The sequence below is a fragment of the Triturus cristatus genome, chromosome 10 (assembly GCF_964204655.1).
Source record: "Triturus cristatus chromosome 10, aTriCri1.1, whole genome shotgun sequence".
NCBI lineage: Eukaryota > Metazoa > Chordata > Amphibia > Caudata > Salamandridae > Triturus > Triturus cristatus.
The window spans coordinates 1144815298-1144840620 of NC_140593.1; the positions used below are offsets into that span (position 1 = coordinate 1144815298).

The following is a 25323-nucleotide window of genomic DNA, read 5'->3' on the forward strand; positions in this document are numbered from 1 at the left end:
GGAGATAAAGGTCTTTTTTAAGGGATGACAAAATATTTTCGTTTTAGTCGAAAGAAAATGCATCTCTAGTACCTTGAACGTACTCTATGGAACGCTGTATACAACAAAAAGATGAATGCAGTGTTTGTGGGAATGAGAAATAAGATTTGAGTATCAAGGGCAGAAAGGAATATGCTACTTACCAGTATGCATCTGTTCTTGGCATGTAGAGCTGCAGATCTATACACTTTTGCATAGATCGCCATCTGGTGTTGGGCCCGGATGTTTGCAGTTTGTTTTTCTTCTTGGACAGTCTTTGGAAGTCACGAGTTCGGTGACTCCTCCTTCGGTCCGTACTGCGCATGGGCTTCGGCTCCATCCTCAGATTGTTTTTCGCCAGCAGAGAAAAGATGGAGCGTAGTGATAATAGTAAGAAACCCATGTGTGTTGTATCTAAATAAGATAGACTGGAACGGATACAGGTAGCCGGGGAGGCGGGTGGGCGTGTATAGATCTGCAGCTCTACATGCCAAGAACAGATGCATACTGGTAAGTAGCATACTCCGTTCGAGGCATATGAGCTGCAGATTATACACTTTTGCATAGATTATATAGCAGTACCCAACCTTAGCGGCGACCACCGGTATCCGTTGCAGTGGTTTGAAATAGTGTCTTTAGTACAGCCTGGCCCACACTAGCTTGTTGTTTAGAGTGCACGTCTACACAGTAATGTTTTGTGAAGGTGTGCGGTGTTGACCATGTGGCTGCTTTGCAGATGTCATCTAAGGGTATGTTCCCTAGAAACGCCATAGAAGCCCCTATCTTTCTTGTAGAGTGGGCTTTAGGGGAAACAGATAATGTTCTTTTTGCTTTTTGATAGCAAATTTGTATGCACTTTACAATCCACCTAGCTATCCCTGATTTTGAGATGGGGTTGCCCTTATGAGGTGGAGAGAAGGAGACAAACAACTGTTTAGTCTTTCTGAAAGGTTGCGTTCTTTGTATGTAGTACAGTAAAGCCCTTTTAACATCAAGTGTATGTAGAGCCCTTTCCGCAACAGATTGAGGTTGCGAGAAAAAAACCCGGTAATTCCACCGATTGATTAAGATGGAAGGGGGAAATGACCTTGGGCAAAAATTTGGGATTTGTGCGAAGTATCACCTTGCTGTGATGTATCTGTAAAAAGGGTTCTTGTATAGTGAACGCTTGTATCTCACTGACCCTTCTAAGGGAAGTGATAGCTACGAGGAAAGCTGTTTTCCAAGTCAGGAACTGTAGCTCACATTTATGCATTGGTTCAAAAGGCGGGCCCATGAGCCTTGTAAGAACTACGTTTAGATTCCATACAGGGGAAGGTGGTGCCCTGGGTGGGATTACTCTTTTAAGGCCTTCCATAAAGGCTTTAATAGCAGGCACTCTGAACAGTGATAAATGCTGTCTGTTTTGCAGGTAAGCAGCAATTGCTGCTAGGTGTAGACGTATGGATGAATATGCCAGGTTACACCTGTGAAGATGGAGCAGATAGCATATGATGTGCTGTATGGATGCATCTAAGGGGTCGATTGCATTGTTACGGCAGTAAACAACAAATCTCCTCCACTTTGCGGCATAGCATGCTCGAGTGGTAGGGCGTCTGGCTTCCCTGATAATATTTATGCAATCAGGGGGAAGGTTAAGGTATCCAAATTCTAAGATTTCAGGAGCCAGATCGCAAGGTTGAGCTGAGCTGGGTCCGGGTGCCTGATTTCTCCATGGTTCTGGGTTAGGAGGCATGGGGACAGGTGCAGTTTTTGATGTGGTACCACTGAGAGCTGTAGTAGTGTGGTGTACCACGGCTGCCTGGCCCATGTTGGAGCTACTAGAATGAGTCTGAAGGAGTGCTGTTGTAGCTTCCTTACCACTAATGGAATTAGTGGGAGAGGTGGAAAGGCGTATGCAAATTTGCCTGACCAGTTCATCCATATCGCATTGCCCTTGGACAATGGGTGTGGGTATCTGGCGGCGAAGCTTGGGCATTTTTTGGTTTTCGTGGGTGGCGAAGAGGTCTATCTGAGGATGCCCCCACTTGTGGAAGAATGGGTGAAGAACTTGTGGATGCAGTTCCCATTCGTGCATTTGCTGCGTTTGTCTGCTGAGCAGATCTGCCATGGTGTTTTGTATGCCTGGGACGTGTTGTGCCAGGAGAAAGATTTTTTGTGGAATCGCCCATCTCCATATGCTCTGTGCTAAGCGGGAGAGCTGGGGAGAGTGTGTCCCCCCCTGTTTTTGCATATAATACATTGCAGTCATATTGTCTGTGCGAATTAGGACTGCCTTGGCTGAAATTTGTTTCTGAAACGATTTCAGGGCTAGAAAGATCGCCAACAACTCCAGATGATTGATGTGGAGTAGCCTGTGTTGTGGCGTCCATACACCTTGCACTGTGAGGTGTAATAGGTGCGCTCCCCAGCCGGAGAGCGATGCGTCCGTTGTTAGAATCACCTGAGGAACCGGGTCCAGGAACGGTCGCCCTTTGGAAAGGTTTGTGGTGTTCCACCACTGCAGGGAGCGATGGGTGCGACCGTCCACCAACACCAGATCCGTCAGCTGTCCCTGGGCCTGGTTCCACTGGCGTGCTAAGCACTCTTGGAGTGGACGCATGTGAAGTCTTGCATGAGGCACTATGAAAATGCAAGACGCCATCATCCCTATTAGTTTCATGAACACTCTTGCTGAGAGAGAGTGCGGAAGAAGGAATTTTTGGTGCAGGGCTTGCATGCTTGCGATCCTGGCTGAGTTGGGATAGGCTATAGCTTTTGAGGTGTCTATAGTGGCACCAAGGTATTGCTTTGTGTGAGAGGGTATCAAGTGGGACTTTTGGTGATTCACCGTAAAGCCTAGCTGGTGGAGTAGTTGTATGGTAGTGTTTGTATTTTGTACACACTGGTGGTAGGACGCGGCTTTTATGAGCCAGTCGTCCAGGTAGGGGAAGACGTGAATGTTTTGTCTTCGGAGGTGTGCTGCCACTACTGCCAGGCATTTGGTAAACACCCGTGGTGCGGTTGTGACCCCGAAGGGGAGAACCTTGAACTGATAATGTTGGTTGTCCACCACAAATCGGAGGTACTTTCTGTGAGCCGGGTGTATTGGGATATGAAAGTATGCGTCTTTCATATCCAGTGTAGTGAGAAAGTCTCCCTGACGGAGAAGTGGGAGAACTTGCTGAAGAGTTACCATATGAAAATGGTCTGAATGGATGTATGCATTTAGAGGCCGGAGGTCTAGAATGGGCCGTAGGGTCTCGTCTTTCTTCGGTATGAGAAAGTACAGAGAGTAGACCCCTAGATTTTGCTGATCGACGGGTACCTGCTCTATCGCGTGTTTTTGCAGGAGGGAGAGTACCTCTTGTTTCAGAAGTGTGGTGTGTTCTTGTGACATCGCACGGTGTCTGGGTGGAATATTTGGGGGGGTAGAAGTTAGTTCGAGACAGTACCCTGACCGAATAATTTGGGTTACCCATTTGTCTGATGTTATGGCTTCCCAGGTGTGAAGGAAGTCCTGTAGTCTGCCCCCGACCGGAGTGGAATGGTCTGGGGGGAGCGGGGGAAAGTCATTGTGTGGGCGGTGTGGCAGAACGGGCGGTGTTGGTTTTGCCCCTGCCTTTATTATTATTCCCTCGATATCCACCTTTTTGGTAGCCCTTTGAGAAGGTATTTTGAGGAGGGGACTTGTAGGAAGTGGAGGTGTTATCGGAAGAGTAACCTCTGCCAGAGCCTCGAAAGGAGGAGCGTCTAGGGGTTTGAGATTGCAGAGCTCCCATAGACTTCGCCGTATCCGTATCCTTCTTCATTTTTTCCAGGGCTTCGTCTACTTTTGGGCCAAACAAGTGTTGTTGGTCAAAGGGGTGGTTTAAAATAGATGCTTGGACCTCTGGTTTAAAGCCTGAAATTCTGAGCCAGGCGTGACGGCGAAGCAGGACACTGGTGTTTATAGCCCTGGACGCCGTGTCTGCTGCGTCAAGTGCGCATTTGATAGAGGTGTTGGTAATAATCTTCCCCTCTTGTATTAGCTCATGAGCCTTATTCTTATATTTGTCCGGGAGATGCTGCATGAGAGCCTCCAGCTCATCATAGTGCGCTCTATCGTACCTTGCCAGCAGCGCCTGTGTGTTGGCGATGCGCCACATATTGGCGGCTTGGGAGGCAGTGCGTTTGCCTGACGCATCTAAAAGCTTGGACTCCTTATCAGGTGGTGGGGCCTCACCAGATGACTGAGAGTTGGAGCGCTTCCTAGCTGTGGAGACCACTAGTGAGTCTAGGGGCGCAGGTCCCTTAATATAGACAGGATCCGTGGGGGCTGCCTTGTACTTTTTTTCTATTCTGGGGTTTAAGACCCTAGCTCTAACGGGGTCTTTGAAAACCTCTGTAGCATGCTTGGTCACCCCTTTAAGCATGGGTAATATAGCGGTGGATTTATCTGCTATGTCAAATGTGTCAAGTAAGAAGTCTTCCTCAACTGGATCACTGTGTAATTCCACCCCATGGTAATGTGCCGCCCGTTGTAAGAGGTGGTGGAACCCCAGGGAGTCCTCTGGTGGAGACGGTCTGCATGGATAGAGATCATCCTGAGGCACATCTGGGACATCGGGATTGTGATAGTCCTCCCATGGGTCAGGTGTTCCCGGAGGAGTGGGATCATAGAATGGATCTCCGTGGTCATCAGGGTCTGGAGACGGGGTTGGAGACCGGTGAGGCAAGGGTGGAGAAGGTGGGGGAGGAGATGGAGGGGGTGGAGGAGGTGGAGTAGGTGGAGAAGGAGGAGGTGGAGGTGGTGGGGAAGGTACTCTGAACGGAGATGTGGCAGAGTCCTTCCGTTTTGGTGGTGGAGGAGGAGTTGGTTTGTCCAAAAGTCTTTTCTTGACAGACAACATTAAGTGTCCGGTCCTTGGATCCTTTGTTAAAGTCTTTTGAAGAGGATCCGGTGCGAAAAGCTCCTCCGGCACCGATTCGTCCATCGGTGCCGACGTTTTCGGAACCGAAGGCTTTGTCGGTTTGTCCGCGCCGTGCTTTCTTGGGGTGTCCGATTTTTTGTTCGGCGCCGAGGCAGGCTTCGACACGGAGGAGTCGGTGCCGAGGGGTTTGTGTTTGGTCGGCACCGAGAGGCCAGGTTTCGACACCGATGGCTTCGGAAAGGAACTTGTTTTCTTCGGCGACGAAGAATGTTTGTCGGCGCCACTAGGAGGCTGGCTCGAGCCCGAGCCGCCAGGAGACTTGTGATGCTTTTTCACCGGGCCCGAAGGTGGGGTGATGGAAGCAGTATGCTTGGTTTTCCCTAGGCCAGGAGGCGAAGGGGCAACCGGAGTCTCTTTCGGTATGGGCGCGGGGCGGGGAGGGGGTAGAGTACTCACGACCCTCTGCGCCGGTGGGATCTCCTCCACGTCGGAGTCGTCGGCCTCGGAAGCGCTGACGATATCTTCCTCCTGCTCGGTGTGCTGCTGTCCCGAAGCTCCGGTGTCTTTTCCGAAGATGTCAGGTGGAGCCGAAGTCGATGAGTGCGCCATGGTGCGTCGAGCTCGTCGATCCCGAATAGTATTTTTCGATCGAAAAGACTTGCAGGCGGGGCAGTCTCGGGCCTCGTGTTCGGGAGAGAGGCAGACGTTGCACACCTGATGGAGGTCGGTGTGGGAAAATTTAGACCCACATTTCGGGCACTTCTTAAAAGGAGTCTTTTCCATCGGCCGAGACCGGAGTCGAGATAGGCCCGAAGGCCGCCGCCGATGTCTGGAATCGAGGAAGTGCCGAAGAGAGAGATGAAGAAGTCGATTTCGTCTAAAGAATCTCGATGGACGAGGATATTTCGTCGAAGGTCGAACTGGAAAGGTTCGAAGCCGGAGCACGAAGTATTACATCCGAGCCCGATGGCGGAAAAAAAACAATCTGAGGATGGAGCCGAGGCCCATGCGCAGTACGGACCGAAGGAGGAGTCACCGAACTCGTGACTTCCAAAGACTGTCCAAGAAGAAAAACAAACTGCAAACATCCGGGCCCAACACCAGATGGCGATCTATGCAAAAGTGTATAATCTGCAGCTCATATGCCTCGAACATGTAAATACCATGTGTTCCTGTATACTTTCATTGTTTGCCCCTACAACCCCTTGCGAAGAAACAAGATTGCTATATGTAGGAACTCAGCAATCACTTTTAATTTCAGAGCCTTTCTGCAAGGGGTTGCGGATATGGCAGAAATGTATTACAAGTGCAGGGAGAGACAGAAGTCTGGAAAGCTGTGGATGGAGAAAATAACCAAGCCATCTGAAAACATGTTTAGCCAGTGCCTGTTAACTTGCTTTTAAGCAGTTTCATTGATCTGATTTAGTTTATAAAAAATGTGTTCAATCTCACGGCCTTTTGTGAACAAAAAATAAAACATATGTTATAGTTAAAAAAATCCCCTTTCTCAATATCCAAAACTAACCTCATACTACAAAAGGGGATGAAAGAGTGTGACTAAGGGGCAAGTCTCAGAGGCAGGGAAGCTGATGAAGATGTTATGATGCTTTGATGTGTCAAGATTGTTGGGTCCCAGCCAGTGCCGATTATGCCAATAAACAGCTGGGACTGGGAGGGGGATGTATGAAGCAATGGGGCTCACATTTTGCATACTTCCAAAACTGGGACAGGAGCACATGGCCAGGTGACAAATGCAAAAAGAACAATTGATGGACAGAATGCAGAACAATGTCATACATTCACCACAGTACAAAGATCTGGGCCTGAATCCATCGTTTTTTTGCTCACCATGCCATTCCAGTTTGGACTCAGCCATATACAAATCAGTCTTGACCCTGCGCCCAATGGGAACAGTCAGGCCCAAACTGCCAGGCCAGGTCCTCCCTGGCCTGGAAACAAGCATCCTAGGACCGGTTTTAGGTTTTCACCCCTCATCAGCCAGGATAAGCACATACCCTTACCTTAAATACAGTATTTGCACTGTGAAGACGCGGATCCTTCCCATTCCTCAAGTGGCTTTAGAATCCAACAACAAATGCAAGTTATACACTTAATGAATAACCAGGAAACAGAGAGCTATTTAATATTGTTTACAAATCCTTAAAATACTCCTCCACATTTAGCTCTGATTTCCAATCATGCTTTTTAAGGAAAAGAAAACAATCTCCAAGGTTTTCACAAGGTCTGATAACAAAGTCCTTGCTGCAGCAACAAAGTACCTCGACAACCTAGAAAGATTGCTCTGGACTACATGGAAATATATAATGAAGATCTCCAAAATGGCCACTGATTTCCAAACACCATCGGCGTTCCATTGCTTAATAAGAAATGGTGTTTCTTAGTTGGCATTCAGGCGCTATATTAGTGTTGTGCTATACTGACAATGGTAAGTCCAAGGCAAGCCAAGAAGGAACATGGTGCAAGCTAAAAATAAAACCACTGATAGTTTGTTAAAGCTCCAAGACAGGCTTTTTTTCATTTTAATTCATTAAAGCAGACAATAGAACAGAAAACAAGCGTAAAAAGATAAGTTTGAGCTAAAGATCACATCCTAAATTAAATCACTCGCCGTATCTCCTGCTAAAGGCACGATGCCTTTGTTTATAAGAATATTTACTTTCTTCAGGTTTCTTTACCCCGGTTTTCCCTCTAGTTTTCACTTTTTTGTATGTTTATTGAGCTTCCAAAAAGCCAGACATCCAAAAGGCATTAGGAGTGTATTCACACACAAGCACAATACAGAAGGAATTACCACAAAGACTGCCAACATGTACTCAAATATTTTAAACATTACCCAACAAAAAAAAAAAACACTTTTCGTCTCACCCATGACGGGAGAACGGCGGAATGGGTTCCAAGAAAATAAATTAACAGTTATGGGAGACCGTCAATTACATTTCCTAAACAATATAAAGAACTAATATCTGCGAACTGAACTTTGGGAGGGAGGCAATATACCAAAATGTATGGAACACACTGAGCAGACATCTACAGTTTAAATAGTGCACATCAAAATCTGCAATCGATCATGAACACTGGTGTATTAAGCAGTAGGAGTATTTTGTGTTCTAGCCTTACAAAGTAAAAATCAAAAAGCTGTCCCCAAGTACCACGCTCATGAGAACCCCACTACCATGAGCATCCTGTCCAACAATGTTCCCTCTCCTTGCCTGACCAGCTCTTTCCCTTGAAACGCTTGCAGGTCTAACATCCAGGAACAAAGGAAACTGTTAATCTTGACATATTCCTTCTTTAATTTTGGTTGCCTATCTCAGGACACCTGCATAGTGTAACTCATACTCCGCGTCACAACTTCACTGCAAACTTCAACATTATATTGATTCTTTTCAGTTGACAGCCTCGTAGCATCCTTCACCAGGATCCATTCTTGATCCAGAAAGGACTCTGCATTGCCAAGAAATGAGCCTGCCACAAAGTCTCCTCTGTACTAGCTACTGGTTAGCCTATTAGTATACGGGTAGCAGTCTTTTCATTGTAAGTCGGCACTGGCAGCCAGGAAAAGTCAGATAAAGGATGCCAGGCACGCTCTCCATCTGGCAAGCTTTCAAAAAGATAGATCAGCCTTCTGGCAGGTGGTTAATCCCCCTTATTTTAGTGATACAATGGGCCCATCAACCGAAGTCCATGGTTAGACCATTTTTTCAATATTTATTCCACTCAGAATTCCCTGGTGGACCAAGACGATGAAGGGCAGAGGGATCTTATAGTTTTCCCTTGTTTTTTTAGTACGCAGAGGTCCGTTTGACTTTGGATGAAAGCAAGAAGGCCAAGGTACCAGGCTCAGATGGAGTGCCTCTAGATTCATTTACAGATAGACAGGATGTGTGGGTCCCTCTGATCACTTATGTGTTTAATGCAGTTGCTATGGAGGGCTCCCGACATGGAACAGTTCAGTAATCATACCTATTTATAAACAAGCATTGGCATAGCCAATAGGTCTCGCCTTTGAGACCTTATAAGTGATTAGCCATGCAACCGTTGTTGTCGCACCAAGGATATTGTGCTGCATAACTAAATACTTATAAGGTCCCAAAAGAGAGACCTATTGGCTATGCCAAAGCTTGTTCACCTGGTCACCAGTAAGCTTTCTGACGGTGGAGCTGGTCGCCGTTCTGCTGTCAGGAACTAATATTCCACCTACCTTTACTTTAAATAAGACAAGGGACCTGAGAGGACGACTTAAGGGACAGTTTTTTGCAATTGAGGCGCTACGCCCCTCCCCCTCCCTCCTCCCCTCCAACCTCACCTCCCACCCCCAGTGGAACTGCTAACACTGAAAGCCCACAGAACGATCTACACAGGTATTTTGTCAAAAGAGCCAAGTATGCATTAAACTGCATGAACAAAAACAGCGCAGTGGAAAACCGTATACCTTCCTTGGCATGGAAAGCTAAGAAAACTAAAGAACATCACGTTGTGCACGTTAATGGTGGCGTGGTAACTCCACATCCAGCATTACCACATAGTACCACCACGTCATTATCTTGCAATTCTGATTTAACGACTCCTTAATGCAAAATAATGTGGAATTGGTGCTCACTTTCCCAACACCGCGGCATTACAGGAATCGTGCCCTGGTTTATCGCACCCATAATTTCAGATGCCTAAAATCAAAAAAACTTTGCATCCCGTTTCGGCTTGAACATGCGTTTTTGGCCGGGGCGGTATTTCCGTTTCACTCATGATGAAGGCCAAAGAAGAGAATAAAATCAACATCTTCACCGTGGAGAGTGAGTGGGCTTAATCAATTTTATGAAGCAAAGCAGTTTGAATGTATTTAAGAGGGAATATTGGGTATCAACTATGGCAAACGTGTACTCCTATTTTTAGGCCCTCCGGTGTGAGCAATAAATGAAATTGCGCATAACAATAACAAGGGTTTTTTGCAATTAATTATTTTCTTTCTGCCGCAGTGTGCAAGCGATGTGGAAAACAGAATGCTTCTACCTCCCGCTTTGTGAACTATTATTACATTCCGCAAAAAGCGGCGTAACTTTAGGCTACGCTGGGTTACGCAGCTGGGAGGAGGCGACGGGGTGACGTATTTGTTAACAATGCCAACGTGAATGCATGTGACAGCAACAGTCAATAACTGCACAACTGTTCTCTTCTGGGTGTTTGAACTTGCCACTCACAGTTACATGTATTTAATCAGGCGTGAGTTTGGTACACAGAGCAAGTCTGTCATACTGCAAATATCCAGAGATCTCATTTAGATTGTGTTCATGTGTCAAGGTGAATTATACAGATCCTGACCTTTGGAAGTATTTATTGGGGGTGCATGGCATCCAAGAGAGTGAAAAACTATTCAATTACTTACATCTGTACCTTGGCACAGTTTTCCTGTAAGGTAACACGAGAATCTGCATGAAATAAGATCTTTGTGGCTCATACATTCAAAATTGTGCTTGCCAATGTTTAGAACTGGCTCTTTCTTTGAGTGACAGGTTGGATATTCTTGAAAGGTGAGGGTTTGTGAGTAAATTATCAGTGTTCTGCCGCCACGTAGGGCATCAGAAATGCCAAATGTGGCGAGGCAAGCAGCAACACAAGCTTCCCCACATTTCTCTACCATCATTCTTAGTCTTGGTCTTGAGGGAGCGCCTCTGGTTGGTGGGCCAGTGATTCACATTCCAGGGGCATTGCTTCATTCTTCTCTGAGCCGAGGCTAGCAGCAAGGGTGCCAGTGCATTCCGACTGCGATGATGGTTTCAGTGAAGTGTACATCCACCTAGTGGGAATTGTGCTAACCACCAACTCGTTTCACATATGCGGTATAAAAGCGGGCAAATGGCAGCGATTCTCAAGGACAAAACCTCTAAGTCATGCATTTTCTCTAAGCATCATACCATGTTCTCACGCTCTAGATTGTCCTATGTACCACCCGCGTCAGTTCCGATAAATTGCCAGCATCTGCCTTACTCGTTTGGGCAATATCAATACTTCTCTCTTGACCTTCAGCCCATTGTGACACCTCCTTCAGATGGCAATATCTCAATGATCAACAAATTGAAACAAGCATTGGCCGCGCACGAAAGTGAAAGCAGTGCGACGGGGAGGGGCGGGGGAGCGTGAAAGCAATCAAGTGAGAGGAAAGACAGATGGCGCCTGATCGGGCGCAGAAAGCTGGCGCGTACACGCGCACGTGAACGCAAGCGCTAGGCCAGCCAAAGCAGCTTGTGGTAGCACATTTTGAAGCCCCTACTAAATGTCTCGCAGAGCAGCGCATGTGCTGGCTTTAGCGAAACCTAAAAAGGGGATAAAGCCCAGCCTAAGAATTACATGCCTAGATCACTCTTAGACTCCACTGTTAAGGTTATGGGGCGTATTCTGTTACAAAGGTTGGAGGACTGGGCGGGCGAGAATGACATTTTAACCGATTCTCAGTATGGTTTTAAGAAAGGCTTGGGCACTGTAGATCAATAGGCTGCTAAAAAGGGGTTTATTTATTTGTGTCCGCTTTGGTAAGTATGCTAAAAGGGGAGGTAGACAAGAATGCATCTTTTCCCTGTTTTTATTTCCCGTATATACAAACAGAGTTTATACTTTTTTAAAGATGAGAGCAAAGGGCATACCCTATATTGGAGCCCACCCTCTCTTCATTCTTCTGTATGCAGATGATGCAGTCTTAATGGAAAGAATAGGGAGAGGGCTCCAAAGTTTAATCGATGTTTTTATGCACAAACTAGACTTGAAAGCCTAGAGTAAAACACTTACAATGATTTGTGGGGCAAGACCGGTCAAAAGACCTTCCCATTTCATTAATAACACCAAGGTTTCTGAGGTTACCTCCTTTTTCTTACTTAGGTATCCTATTTAATGACAAATATAAGTGGAAACCTATGGTATTAAATAGGACAGTCCACTTTCAAAATCAATCAATGGTTTGCATGGATTCTGCAGAACGCTGGGCTCTAAACCAGTGAAAGAGATGTCTGCGGTGCACTTAAGCAAAAGTGTGGCTGTTGCTACCCACGGTGCAGGTATTTGGGGCATGATAGATGATCCAACAAATAAAAAACAATTTCCTGAAAAATCTTTTGGGGGCTTCTCCAAGTTATGCCAATGTCATATGCCATGCTGAGTTGGGTATCCCTTACAACAAGGACAGAATTAAATTACCTCCATTTTTATTATGGCACTCTATTTGGGTAAGGGAAGCGACAGCCCTTAACAAACAAACAAGTTATGAAGGATTGTCTTCGAATGCACTCTGCCATAGATATTCCATGGCTTGCCTATGGGAATTCGGCATTGGAGTTGGGTTTATTCGCCACCCCAGAGTACTGCTATCTTCTTGAAAAGAGCAGATTAACGCACTCACTCCCGGTCGTGCACAACTTTACGGAAGCTTAAGACTGCCATCGTGATTACAATAGTGTTAAAGGAGCAGCAAAGATAAACTTTCCAACACTCAGACCTCCATTCATGGCTCGCAACCCATTAGCAGAAAGCACATCACTCCCACTCCCTCTTGACAGCAATGGGGGCAGAAATAATGACCTAAAAGGGGATGTTGAGTAGCTGTGGTCATGACAAATACCAGAGAAGATAGCAAACCCTCCTTGGCTTGTGCAGCCACATTCACATTCTTCCCTCTTACTGATTCTCATATTGCTCATCAGTAGATGTATGGGAAGGTTAAGCAGCCTCTTGGAATGATAGTTGAACTAATCGTGGGTCACTATCATTTACCCTGTGGACCATTGTTAAACCATTTTCATTATCGGTCTCCTGGTCTCTTTGAGTCCTGTATCTCCTCCTTGAGACGTGCCACTAACACTTTATATTCTCACACTAGTGTTTTCCAGATTGTCACCCTTGGAATATTGATAAAACTGATTTTGCACCACAGTCTTCTCTCTGGCTTTGTCTTGGTCCCAGCCTTGTCCCTGCACTGACTAAATCATCCCATGGTACCCATTTGAAGTGAGGGTTGCCCATTGGCAAATGGTCCCCTCTGCAGGGCAGCAACTTAATTCCTGAGGTTGGAAGATGGAACTGTGAGTTGCTTTATCCAGCTGCAGATTACTGCAAAATTGGGAGTCTTAACTTGATGAACACACTGGTTCATCGATGGCTCGTGGCTTTCATCCAGGCATTCTTGGAGAGTAGTTCCAACTCAAAAGAGTGTTGAAGCTACCTAACATGGGTGACAGAGCCACATTAATGGCATATATTGTATTCCTCACCGGGGACCCTTATCATCTGATCCTCGCTTCTTTGGCCTCATCCTACTCTCACTGTTTTAGTTAGAATGGACTGAATGTTATTCACCCACAGAGTCAGTCTCTTATTTTGTCTGGACTTTAGCCACTCTTTTCTCAGGGGGGAGTGCCATGATGACCCATTTGATTTAGCAGACTAGAGTTGCCTAATTTCTAATTCAGTACTGGTTAAAGTCTTAGAATAGCTCCATTACAAACCACTTTCAGAAACTGGAATGCTGCACTGTGCAAAGGGTCAAGTACACTGTGACATGGTGGCGGTAATCTCCTGAGTCGGCCCATCTACAGATCACACTGAAGCCTCAGACAAAACGTCTTCATTCTACTGCCTCCTTCCCTAGAGCGGCTGTTGACTTGCCCATCTTCACTGCTCCACTCAACTTCCACAGTGTTTTGTACCAGTCTTCAGAGGTGGCATCTCAGGCATGGACTGGGCCCTCCGCAGTATATATACTAGTTACATTGCTAACTCTGCAAGTTACGTGGGATGGATGCAGATTGCAGACTGTTCATCGGCCCTATTCAGCCACATACAGTCTTTTTTTATTTCTCGTGGTTTAACTGCTTTATCTGCCGCTTAGTAGGGCCTAGTAAAAAGGGGAAGAAAGCCAGGAGTCCACTTACTACGCGGACGACTCAATTAATTATTAAACTTATGCCCTCTACTTCCGAAAAGAGACAGATAAGGTCATTGACTGCTTGGAATTGACATGATGGTGGGTGCTAAGCACATGTAGCAAATCCCATCACAGTGGCAGGTGCACCCCCAGATGATTATAAAATGTTGGCCACACTCATCTAGACTATGTCCTGTTCCTACTACTAAAGTAAAAACAAAATAGTAGGATCATAAGTTATCCTTAAGAGACAAGAATCCGTCCCACACTGAGTGCTAAGTTTTTACTATCTCTACGTGCTTGCTGTGCGCGGATTGCTCCTTCCTATTCAGGAATTTGTAACTGACTGCTGCTTTGATTGCAGCACCATTAGGAAACCACAGTGCGTTTGAGATGTGGCCTTCATCCGCAGCATCATGTTTTCGTGACCTGGAAAAGCCTGCATTGTTTCCCAGTGAAGGTGCACAGTCAATTCAATTGACTCTATAGCCCAAAATGTCTTCTGGCACAGAAGAACAAGTTACTTACCTTCGGTAATGCCTTAATCTGGTAGAGACTCTATCTAGCCGCAGATTCCTTACCTTAAAATTAACCCAGGCGTCAAATTGGATCCGGAAATTTTGCATGAGCAGCTCTAGTACATTTTACGCTCCGCCTCATCGACCTAAGGAAGAGGAAAGACTCTCTTCTTTTTGGTCCAGACTGGCTGGACCAAAAGAGCGTTGTCAGTCTACCTTGACTGTACAAACCTGTTCTGAGTGGATGATCAACTCTTCGTGGTATATGACGGAACCAAGAAAGGGAAGGCGGGGCAGAAATTAACCATCTCCCGGTGGATGGTACTTTGCATTAAGAACTGCTATGCATTGGCCAAGAAGAGGCCTCCGAAGGGCTTGCGTGCTCATTCCACATGGCAAAGGGTAAGACCACTGAGTTAGCACGCAGAGTTACGGTCCTGGATAACTGCCAGACAGCAACGTGGGCCTCATTGCATAGGTTCACCAAACATTACTGCCTGCACAGTCAGGTTAGATGGGATGGGCACTTTGCCCAGTCAGTCCTGCAGGACTTTCTGGTTTGTATCGTGATCACAGACCCTTCTCTGGGGAGGTATTGCTGGGGTATCTATTCTAAGGTAAGGAATCTCTCAACCGCCTGCTTCCACTGCCTTTGCTTGCAGCACAAGATCAGGTGGCTCCCGGTGAACACTAGATGGACCCTCACACAGGCCCTCATCATCAGTAGACTGGACTTGGGGCACACGCGCTACGTAGGATTTACCGCACGCCTTCTGAAGAGACTCCAGACAATACCGAACTCAGCGGCAAGACTCGTACTCTACCACTTATGCTCAGCTTCCCTCTCTTTCGCAGACAGCTCACAGATCTGCTGAGCCAACAGAGAAAGGCGCTCCTTCTCACACCTAGCTGCCAATGCCTGGAAAAACCTCCTCCTGTACCTCAGGACCAAAACGTCACTCCATCAATTCAGAAGAGAACTAAAGACCCAGATGTTTTGAATCTTCAAACCTCCATGCAGCAGCAAACAGCTCCAGCACCTCGAGACTCCTAGGGGGGAATTGCCATGCTATATACATGTATGATTGACTGATTGTGGCTCAGATGAACAAGTTACTTACCTTCGGTAATACCATATCTGGTAGAGACTATCTAGGCACAGATTATACTGATCCACCCATCCTTCCTGCTCTGGAAACGGATTTCTAGGTACAAGGCTGTTCCCTTTCAGGGACCTAGTTCCACAGATCAGTGATCAGTGTTCTTCATGGCTCCACGCTTCTGGCGCGAAGAGTTACGGAAAAAAAAAAAGTGCACTGGGGTGGTGCCTATATAGGCACCGCATACATCACTTCCCGTGCAGATTACGCCAATGATGCCACACAGAGCTAAACAATGCCACTTACTGGCGCGCAGGAGTACTACTCACAAAAAATTTCCAGATCCAGTCTGACGCCTGAGGATAATACTAGGCTAAGGAATCTGCAGCTAGAAGTTTCTATCAGATGGACAGCATTTTAAAGCACTGTTTAAAAAACACATCTCCCAGCAGGAGCCTTGAGATCATCAGACTTATTCTAGCACCAGATACCAAGTGTAACGTGAGCTAAATGGCGTGGCAAATGGGTTGTCTGAGTGGCAAATCTATTGAAAGATCTTTCGGTTTCCAGAAAAGCAAGAAGGCTTCATGGAGTTTTAAACAGCAGTAAAATAAACATTTGTTTTAGCAATCTTACACTGGTCTGTAGTAATGGCCGTCTGTTTTTGTTATGCCACTCAACCCTCTCAGCACTAAGAGACCATCTAAGAGGGGAAAATACTTTACAAAAACTAATAAAATAATATAGTCCTATGCATTACTGGTGTCTGCAAACTCAGTCCTTATGAACTTGTGTGATCTGTGATCTCCATACCAATGCTGTCTTAGCCAAGACTTGGACGGAAACTCACCTCCCTCAATAATGCCCAAGCTCCACTCAGCAGAGAGCCACTCCATGCACAAGCCAAGATGCACAACATGATGGATCTCAAAGGCTACATAGCAGGAAGGGAAATCGCTTGGTATGTCCCTCCCTCATCCACCTTGTAAGCTCACTCCTCCAGTTTCCTGGCTTTATTCCTAAGGTCTCAGCCATCTGCTCCCCAGCCCAGCAGCATCAGAGAAGCAGTGTGCAAGCAGCACCAAACCTCTGTGCTCCTTAGTGATCGCATGCAGTGGCACTTACACATACTGCTGCATGCTTACAGGAGCTCCAAGCATGCACTTAAAGTACTCTTTCATTCATCAGAATCTCTTGGATTTGAAAAGCAACGTTCTGCAGTGCAGTTGGCTGTGCTCCTAGCTTTGCAGCACTGCACTAGTCTTTGCTGTGCTGCACTGAAGTCTGTGCTATTCTGCTTTACGCCACTTTATCTTTGCCAACGTGGAGTTAGGACTAAGGGGGTAGAAGTGCTACAGCACCTACATTCTTACAGGACTTGAGCACTTCAGTCAGTTTGCAGTATAAAATCAGGTTTTCTGTAAATGGTGCTATCACCAGTGCTGCACACTATCTTTGCTTCACACAGCCATGTGCTGTTCTACAAAAGTAATACTTCTAATATCTCCACCACCAAGAGGACACATGGCCATCATCATTCCAGCACGGTAATGCTATGTGAGTACCAGAGTAAATGCTTCTGTGCCTCCTCCACTCCCTGAAAGTAAGGCACCCAGGCACGACTGGAAAGGAATGTACTAATTCCGACTATGTAGCAGCAGCTAACTTTAACAAGTGCAGCTTTAGTAGGAGAGGAAGCATGAGTGACACTACATGGAAGGTGGAAGGATGAGTCACATTAAGCCGAAAGGTGTAATCTTAGCTTCTCAAACACTAAAAATGAATAGAGGATGACATTTCAAAACCCAAATGGAGCATTTGGCTATTTTTAGAGCCATTACACACCTCATCTGGTGCCTGGTTACAAACCTTTAGGCAGAGAAGTAAACTAATATTTACAGTAAGATGATATTTTGATGCTCATCTCGTATTTGTGTGCAGAATAAGGACAGCAATGGAAAAGTCTTCCCTTCGCTCTCGCTCTACCACTGCATGGAATAAAGACCTTTTATAGCAACAATGTCAATCTGTGCAGGGGTCAGGGAGCAGCCTTCCACTCCTCATCTTTAACTGAGTTAAGCTGATAATATTTGTTCCCTCACACCACACTGCTGCATGGGAAATACCTCCAGGTTTGTGTCCCTTTCCCTCTCATCATACAACAGCACAACATCCCTGCCGTCCCCCTAATAACTCCCCCAGTTCACCCCCAAAGTTAGCAGTTCGGAAGCCAGTGCTAGTTAAAAGGGAACACACCGCCCCACACGACATTGCATTGTACCCACAAACAAATATGGCGACAGACATAACTTAGTAACCACTGGAATATTAACCCAGCCAAGTTACTGAAGGCGTATTGACAAGGTAAATGGACTTAACAAGAAGCTAGAAACCAGAATGTAATAATGATACATGTTAATTATGTATTGTATGAAATGCTATTGCTGATCTGAAAACCTACAGTTCTTCACAAAAACAGGTTGATATTCTATATCAGAAATTGGCCAATTTGTTTGCGAAATGCTAAAACCCAATAAACAAATTTAAACAAAAAAAATCAAATAACAGCACAAAAACAGTTTCACCTTACCAATGCATGGAAAATATACAGAGGTACTTTTCCCTTCCCTCTCACCGTGCTACAGCACGAAAACAGAGTCATTGTAGCACTGCATGTAAACTGCCCCCAGGTATTTGTCCCTTCATCTCACTGTGCAAAAAAACGGTATCATATTACATTTCTATTCTAAAATACATTTAAATCCGGATGGATTGAATTTAACTATGCCATACTGCTTGCTATGCATTTGTTTAGACTTAAATGGATTCGTGACAGGCAGGCGCGGCCCGTGCAGGTTAAGAGCGGTGGGGCGCGGAGGGATTCGACAGATGATGCTGAGGGAAAATTAATTATTTATTTCATTTTCCCTCTGCGTCGTCTGTCGAATCTCCCCCCACCTCGCCTCACCACTCATATCTGCACGGACCGCTCCTGCTGACAGGTATCTTCTGTCTTATTATTAAGGTTGTGACATCTGAATTCCGGCCAGTCCTTCATTATGTGACCTGAATTCCATCCAGTCAGGTGTTAGAACGCAGAGCTCCACAATACCCAGAGACTTGTAAGTGCAAGATTTTCAAGCTCATCCCAGTGAAATATGTACATAACTTGGAGCCTCACAAAAGGGGAGGAGGATGGGTCATATGTAAATCAATGAAAGATACCAATGCTGGAGAACTGCAGTTTCAGGTAAGCACCTTTTTCCCTTTCCATCACTAGATTTTTTTTATCAAGTCACATGCTTGAATTTTAATTTACACAACTGTCACAATAAGTAGAGGTAGGTGGGAATCCGGCTCTCCTTATAAGAAAAGGCCCCGGAGCACTGCTTCTCCCACTGCCAATTCCCTCCAGAATTAGACATGACTGCAGTAGTGCTTTGTGAAGGCATATGTCATCCTCCACATTGCTGTTTTACAGTTTTCTTGCGGGGCAACCCGGGGAAAAGAGCACTTACGGCACATACGTTTCATGGAGTGGGCTCTTATCGTGCCTAATATAGATAGTTTTGTTCATCATACTGTGAACGATAGTGATGCAAAATAGGATCTATACGACCTAAGTCTGTTTAGTGAGAATTTTACACTAACCAGGTGGTCAATAAGTTACAAATAACTAGTTTGATTGACAGATATCCTTTGACATGTAAAGAATTAATAGATCTGCCATAAAAGCCCCTTTTTATGGGTAGAGTGTGTCTTGGAGGGATAGGCAAAAGTCTTTTTGCTTTTGCATAACATGTTTGAATACATTAAACTATCCACCGTGCTGTGCCTGATTTTGAAAAGACCCCGCCCCTTTTGCGGCTTTGAGAAGGCAACAAAGAGCTGTTGAGTTTTACGAAAGGATTTTGTCCTATCCACATAGTACATAAGGGTTTAATTACCATCGTGAGAATGGAGAGCCCTTTCCGCAACTGAATCAAGTTGGGGGAAGAAAACTGGCAGCTCTGTAGATTGGTGGAAGAGAAAAATCACCTTAGGCATGAACTTAGGGTTAGTACAGAAGACAACCCTATCTCTGTGGATGTGGAAGAAAGGTTCTTCAAATGTTAAAGCTTGGAGTTCACTGACACGTCTGAGATAGGTGATAGCGACAAGGAAGGTCACCTTCCAAAGGGAATTCACTAGACACTGGAAGCCCCCCCAGGGGCCCATGGGGCACCATATGGTGCAGGGAATCAGCGAAATGGGCAGGATGCGAGGGGAGAGTGCTGCTGAGAGACGAGATGAGAGGAATAGGCACCTGGATGCGGCCCGGGAGACTTTGGTAGATAGTCTTATGAATCCGGAGCCGGAGTCACCAGTAGCGTCACCTGTGGGGTCGCCTGCTCCTACCTCTCATTAGTGCGCATCGCCTCAAAAACAGCGAGCTGGTAACCTGGTGACGTCCATGCCCACGAGTGTTGCACTGCTTCGGGAGACTACAATGAACTCATCCTTCTTTCTAGATCATTAATGGACATGGTATGATGGTTATAAACGTGCACTACTGTAAACAATAACTCATAGGGGAAGTGGGACGTAGCAATGTCCTGGACAGTTGCTGCTAAAGGATCAATGTGTTGAGAGAGGCAGTAGAGGACAAATTGTTTCAACTTTGCAGCGTAGCAGGTGTGGTTGAAGGGCTTGCGTGCTTTCTTTAGAACGTTCATGCATTCTGGAGGAATGCTTAGAAATCCAAACTCTAAGACCTCAGGAGACAAATTGCAAAGCTGAGCGTCCTGGGATCGGGTGCCCGATTTCTCCATGGTTCTGCGTGAGAAGGTCCATCCTGTTGGGGAGCCTCTCATGCGGAAACAGAGTTTGAGGAGGGATGTGAACAAAGCTGCCTGGCCAAGGTGGGAGCCACTAGGATAAAGGTGAGAGACGTCTAACGAAGCCTTCGAACCATGTACGGAAGTGGGAGAGGTGGAAAAGCATAAGCAGATGTTCCTGACAAGTTCATCCATAAAGTGTTGCCTTTGGGCACCTGGAGGCCAAGTTTAGGCATTTCTGTGTTTTCTGCGGTGGCACAAAGTTCTACATCAGGAACCGGAGAAAGCGACTGTGAGCTGGGTGAATTGGGATGAGAAAGTAGGTGTCTTTGAGGTCGAGGACAGTCATGAAGTCGCCTTGTTGCAGTAGCGGTATGACATCCTACAATGTGACCATGTGGAAGTGTTCTGACAGTAGGTACTCATTAAGGGGCCTTATGACCAGGGTAGGCTTGAAGGACCCATCCTTTTTGAGAATGAGAAATATAGGGAGCACACTCCTGTGCGCTGTAGGTGTAATGGCACTGGCTCTATGACGTCCTTGACGTGGAGAGTGTTTACCTCCTCCTGTATGTGATGCGGGGAGGGGATGTGTGTGCAGGGTGTTATGCTGGGAGGGGTGGAAGTAAGCTGCAAACAGGTACCATGCCATATGATGTCTAGTACCCACTGGTCTGAGGTGGTTTGCTGCCATTTGTGGAGAAATCCTAGAAGTTGACTTACCTCGAAAATAACCCCTTGTGGAGGGTTGTGTAAGGATCTTACCCGGTCAGAGTTCCGCAGGGGCGTCATGCAACACCAAGTCCCAAAGTAGAGAAAGTCCCAACCTTCCACCTCCCTCTCTGCCTCTATCAAGCCCTAGAGCACAGAGGTGGCGGCGGAAAGAAGGGGAACAAAACAAGGATAAAAGGGGAAACACAGGACTGTGGTCTTCCTCCTTCTGCTGTGTCCTTATGGAACTGTGGTTCTGTTCGTGAAACAGTGATCTGTGAATGTTAAAAAGAACAATATAAGTGACTCTACCAACCTATGAAGACCCTAAGACCCCCACCCCTTGTGTAGTTCTGCCTATCGGAATACCTTACGGCTAGAGGCCCTCCGCTACCTATGGAGATGCACAGGAGATCAGAAGAGGTCAAGCAAAGGCAAGGCTAGTCGTAATTTGCTACTGGAGAGGATGCAGTTCGACCTTGGAGAATCCGGAGGACAACACAGTAGAAAGAGTCTCACAAGGCACCTGGAGAGGCTTCTTCGGGTAGATTCCAGACACGTCAGCTGGAGAAGTGCACTTAAAGAAGGAGGGGAGATTCTGGCACTCGCTGGAGGTAAGCCTACCTCAGGGATAAATGGATGGACCACAACTGGCCTCGAGGTTGGAGGGAGACAGGGCAGAGACACCCGGCCGGCCCGCGGGACAAAATCCGGCAAGGTGGGCGGAGCGCTCTGGTTCCTGTGAGCTCGGATCCCAAAACAGGAAGAGATGAGACCAGGTAATCCAGAAGGACAGGGCAAAAAGAAAGAGAACAGCGGTACCGCAAAAATATACAACAGAGCTCTGCTGGCCGAGGAAAAACACTCAGCAATACGTCCGAATAACGGACTGTCCTATACGCTCTCCAAGAAAGAGGACGGAGAAGCAAGGAAGGACGAGACTCCACAAACGGACGCCGAAGCGCCCGCGCAACAGGAGCAAACCAGAACCCGGAAGCAGGAACAGGAAGTTCCCGGAACAGCCTGGGGCAAACACTAGAACGCGAAGCCCCGAGCCTTCCGAATGGCAGGCTTTTCTACTGGCCTGCCGCCATCGCGCATGCGCGATAGCCAGACGCTGCAGATGATCCGTCACCAGTGGAAAAGTGTTTACGGCAAGCATGACAGTACACCCCCCCTAACGCACCCCCCACGGGTTTGGGTTTCTGAGGATGTCGTCTGTGGAACAATCGTATCAAGCGAGGAGCATGCACCTGGCTGGCAGGTTCCCAGGTGCGATCTTCAATGCCATACCCCTTCCAATGTATCAAGTATTGTAGACGGCGTCTACTTTGTCGGGAGTCAACAATGGACTCTACTTCATATTCTTCTCCCCCGTCTACCAATACCGGAGGAGGGTGAGCGGGTAGACGAGTACCGGGTTCCACAGGTTTCAGGAGGGATACATGGAAAACAGGGTGTACCTTGATGGTTTCAGGGAGTGTTAGTTCCATAACCACAGGATTGATGACTCTAGAGATCGGGTATGGTCCAAGGAACTTAGGTTTAAATTTACAGGACCCCTTCAATGGAATGTATTTGGTAGACAACCATACCTCATCGCCCTCCTTATATTCTGGTTCTAACTGTCTATGGCGATCTGCTCCTCTTTTGTACGCTTCCTTTGCTTGTTCTAAATTCGACTGTGTCAGCTGGTGTATATGGTGGATTTCTTGAACGAATTCACTAACTGCTGGTGCGTTACAAGATGAGGCCCTAGGTGAGAGAAAAGCCTTTGGATGATAACCATAGGAACAAAAAAAAGGAGTGTACTTCGTGGATGCATGTTGGCTGTTATTATATGCGAACTCCGCCACCCATACCATCTTATCCCACTCGCTGCGTGAGTGTAAAGACTGACTCCGCACGTACTGCTCGAAACACTGGTTGACCCTTTCGGTCTGCCCGTCTGTCTGCGGATGATGGCTAGAGGACAGTCTCACATCAATCTGCAGTAAGGAGCATAGCTGTCGCCAGAATCGAGAGACAAACTGGGCACCCCTATCTGAAATTACCACAGAGGGGAATCCGTGTAACCTGATCACATGCTGTAAGAAAACAGTGGCTAGTTCTGCTGCAGTGGGTAATCCCTTCAGGGGGATGAAGTGTGCCATCTTCGTAAACAAATCCACCACCACCAACAAAGTGTTAAAGCCCTTGGTAGTAGGGGGAAGTTCCACTATGAAATCTAAAGACACCGTGTGCCAAGGAAAAGGAGGTGTGGGTAAGGGTTGGAGTAACCCAGAGGGGTGTTGCCGCGACACCTTGCTTTGAGCGCATACATGACAGGTCTTAACGTATTGCTCAGTATCCTTGCCCAGGGTAGACCACCAAAAGCGGCGTCGTACATTATCCAAAGTCTTTTTAAGTCCGGGATGACCGGCCAAGGGATGGGAATGACACCACTCTAAAGCTTGTTCCTGTAAGGCGGGTGTAGGTAATACTAGCCCTCCCTGTACATATATGACCCCTTCTCTAGTCTCATACTCTGTGGTCTTAATCAACTCCTGCCCCTCGGGACCTTGCTGTTCCCTCACGACTTCCGAAAGGAAGTCCTTCTCGGATAAGGCTCCTATGATCTTGTCTGGCGGGATGATCAAGGGAGGTTCTGCCTTCTCTTCTGGTATCTCAAACCCTAAGCGAGACATAGCATCCGCTTTACCGTTCTTTCTACCCGCCCGGTACTGTATAGTGAAGTCATACTCACTAAAGAACTGTGCCCAACGGAGCTGTCTCATGGAAAGGGCCTTAGCTGATCGTAGAAATTGCAAAGTACGATGATCTGTATACACAGTCACCGTATGTTTGGTTCCCAGTAGGTATTGCCGCCACTCTTCAAAGGCTTTTTTAATAGCTAACAACTCCTTGTCTCCCACTGCATAGTTTGCTTCTGCAGGGGTTAGTTTGTGTGAAAAAAAGGCTACTGGATGCAATTCTCCTGAGTGTCTATCTGCTTGTGATAGTACCCCACCTACTGCGACCTGAGACGCATCAGCCTCCAACACAAAAGGATAACTCGGGTCTGGATGTTGCAGTACTGGAGCTTGGGTGAAGGCCTCCTTCAGGGTTTGAAACGCTTTATCGGCTTCGGTTGACCAGATGAACTGGACCCCTTTTCTGAGCAGTTGCGTTATAGGGGCTACTAATCTGGAAAAGCCGTTGATAAAGCGCCGATAAAAATTGGCAAAACCGATGAATCGCTGAATGTCTTTGATCTTTTGAGGAGCCGGCCACCTTGTAATGGCCTCCACCTTTTGTGGATCCATTCGCAACCCCTTGGGAGAGATTATATACCCCAAAAAGGGAACTGATTGTACATGAAATGTACATTTTTCCAATTTGCAGTACAATTGATTGTCCTGCAAGCGCTGTAAAACCTGTCGTACATGTGAGATGTGTTCTTGTACAGACTGTGAAAAGATCAGCAAATCGTCGATATAGGCGATTACACAAATATCTAACAGATCTTTTAGCACCTCATTTATAAAGAATTGGAAAGCAGAGGGCGCGTTGCAAAGCCCAAAGGGCATTACCAAGTATTCAAACAGTCCATACTTGGTACAGAAAGCCGTCTTCCACTCATCCCCCTCTGCTACCCGCACCAAATGATATGCCCCCCGTAAGTCCAATTTTGTGAATACACGGGCGTCTTTTACTCTGTCTAGGAGGGCGGAGATGAGTGGAAGAGGGTATCTGTTCTTGATGGTTATTTTATTTAATGCCCTATAGTCAATGCAACAGCGTAGACCCCCTTCCCGTTTGGGAATGAAGAACAGAGAAGAAGAGGCCGGTGATTTGGAGGGTCGGATGAACCCTAAGGAAAGCATGTTGTCTAAATATTCCCGTAAATACAGGTTTTCCTTCTCCGTCAAGGAATAGACACGACTGAACGGTATCTTGGCTCCTGCTTGAAGGTCTATACGACAGTCAAAGGGTCTGTGAGGCGGTAAGGAAGTGGCCTCCTTGGGGTCAAAAATAGCGTTCAAGTCTTGGTAAACCTTAGGCACCTCTTCCTTGTTCCCAGTACTTCTACTCTCTTGGTTTTGACTAACAGCCAGGGTGTGTGCCTTGCAACATTCTGGTCTAAACTGTAAAGTGGCCTTATGCCAATCTATGAGAGGATTATGTTTCCTTAACCAGGGTAGGCCTAAGAGAACAGGAAACTGAGGCGACTGAATAAGATCGAATTCCACCTGCTCCACATGATTGGTTTCTAGGAGAACTCTGATGGGTTCGGTCTTCTGTGTTATGGGCCCTGATTTTAACACACTCCCATCTATAGTGGTAACCGTCTCTCCATAC

At 46.6% G+C, this 25323-nt stretch overlaps 1 protein-coding gene across 1 annotated transcript in view; it reads right to left on the reverse strand.

Moving 5' to 3' along the window:
- The window catches only part of COG7 (component of oligomeric golgi complex 7), a 338508-nt gene that overhangs the window by 104043 nt on the left and 209142 nt on the right, over window positions 1–25323 (reverse strand). The window lies entirely within an intron of this gene.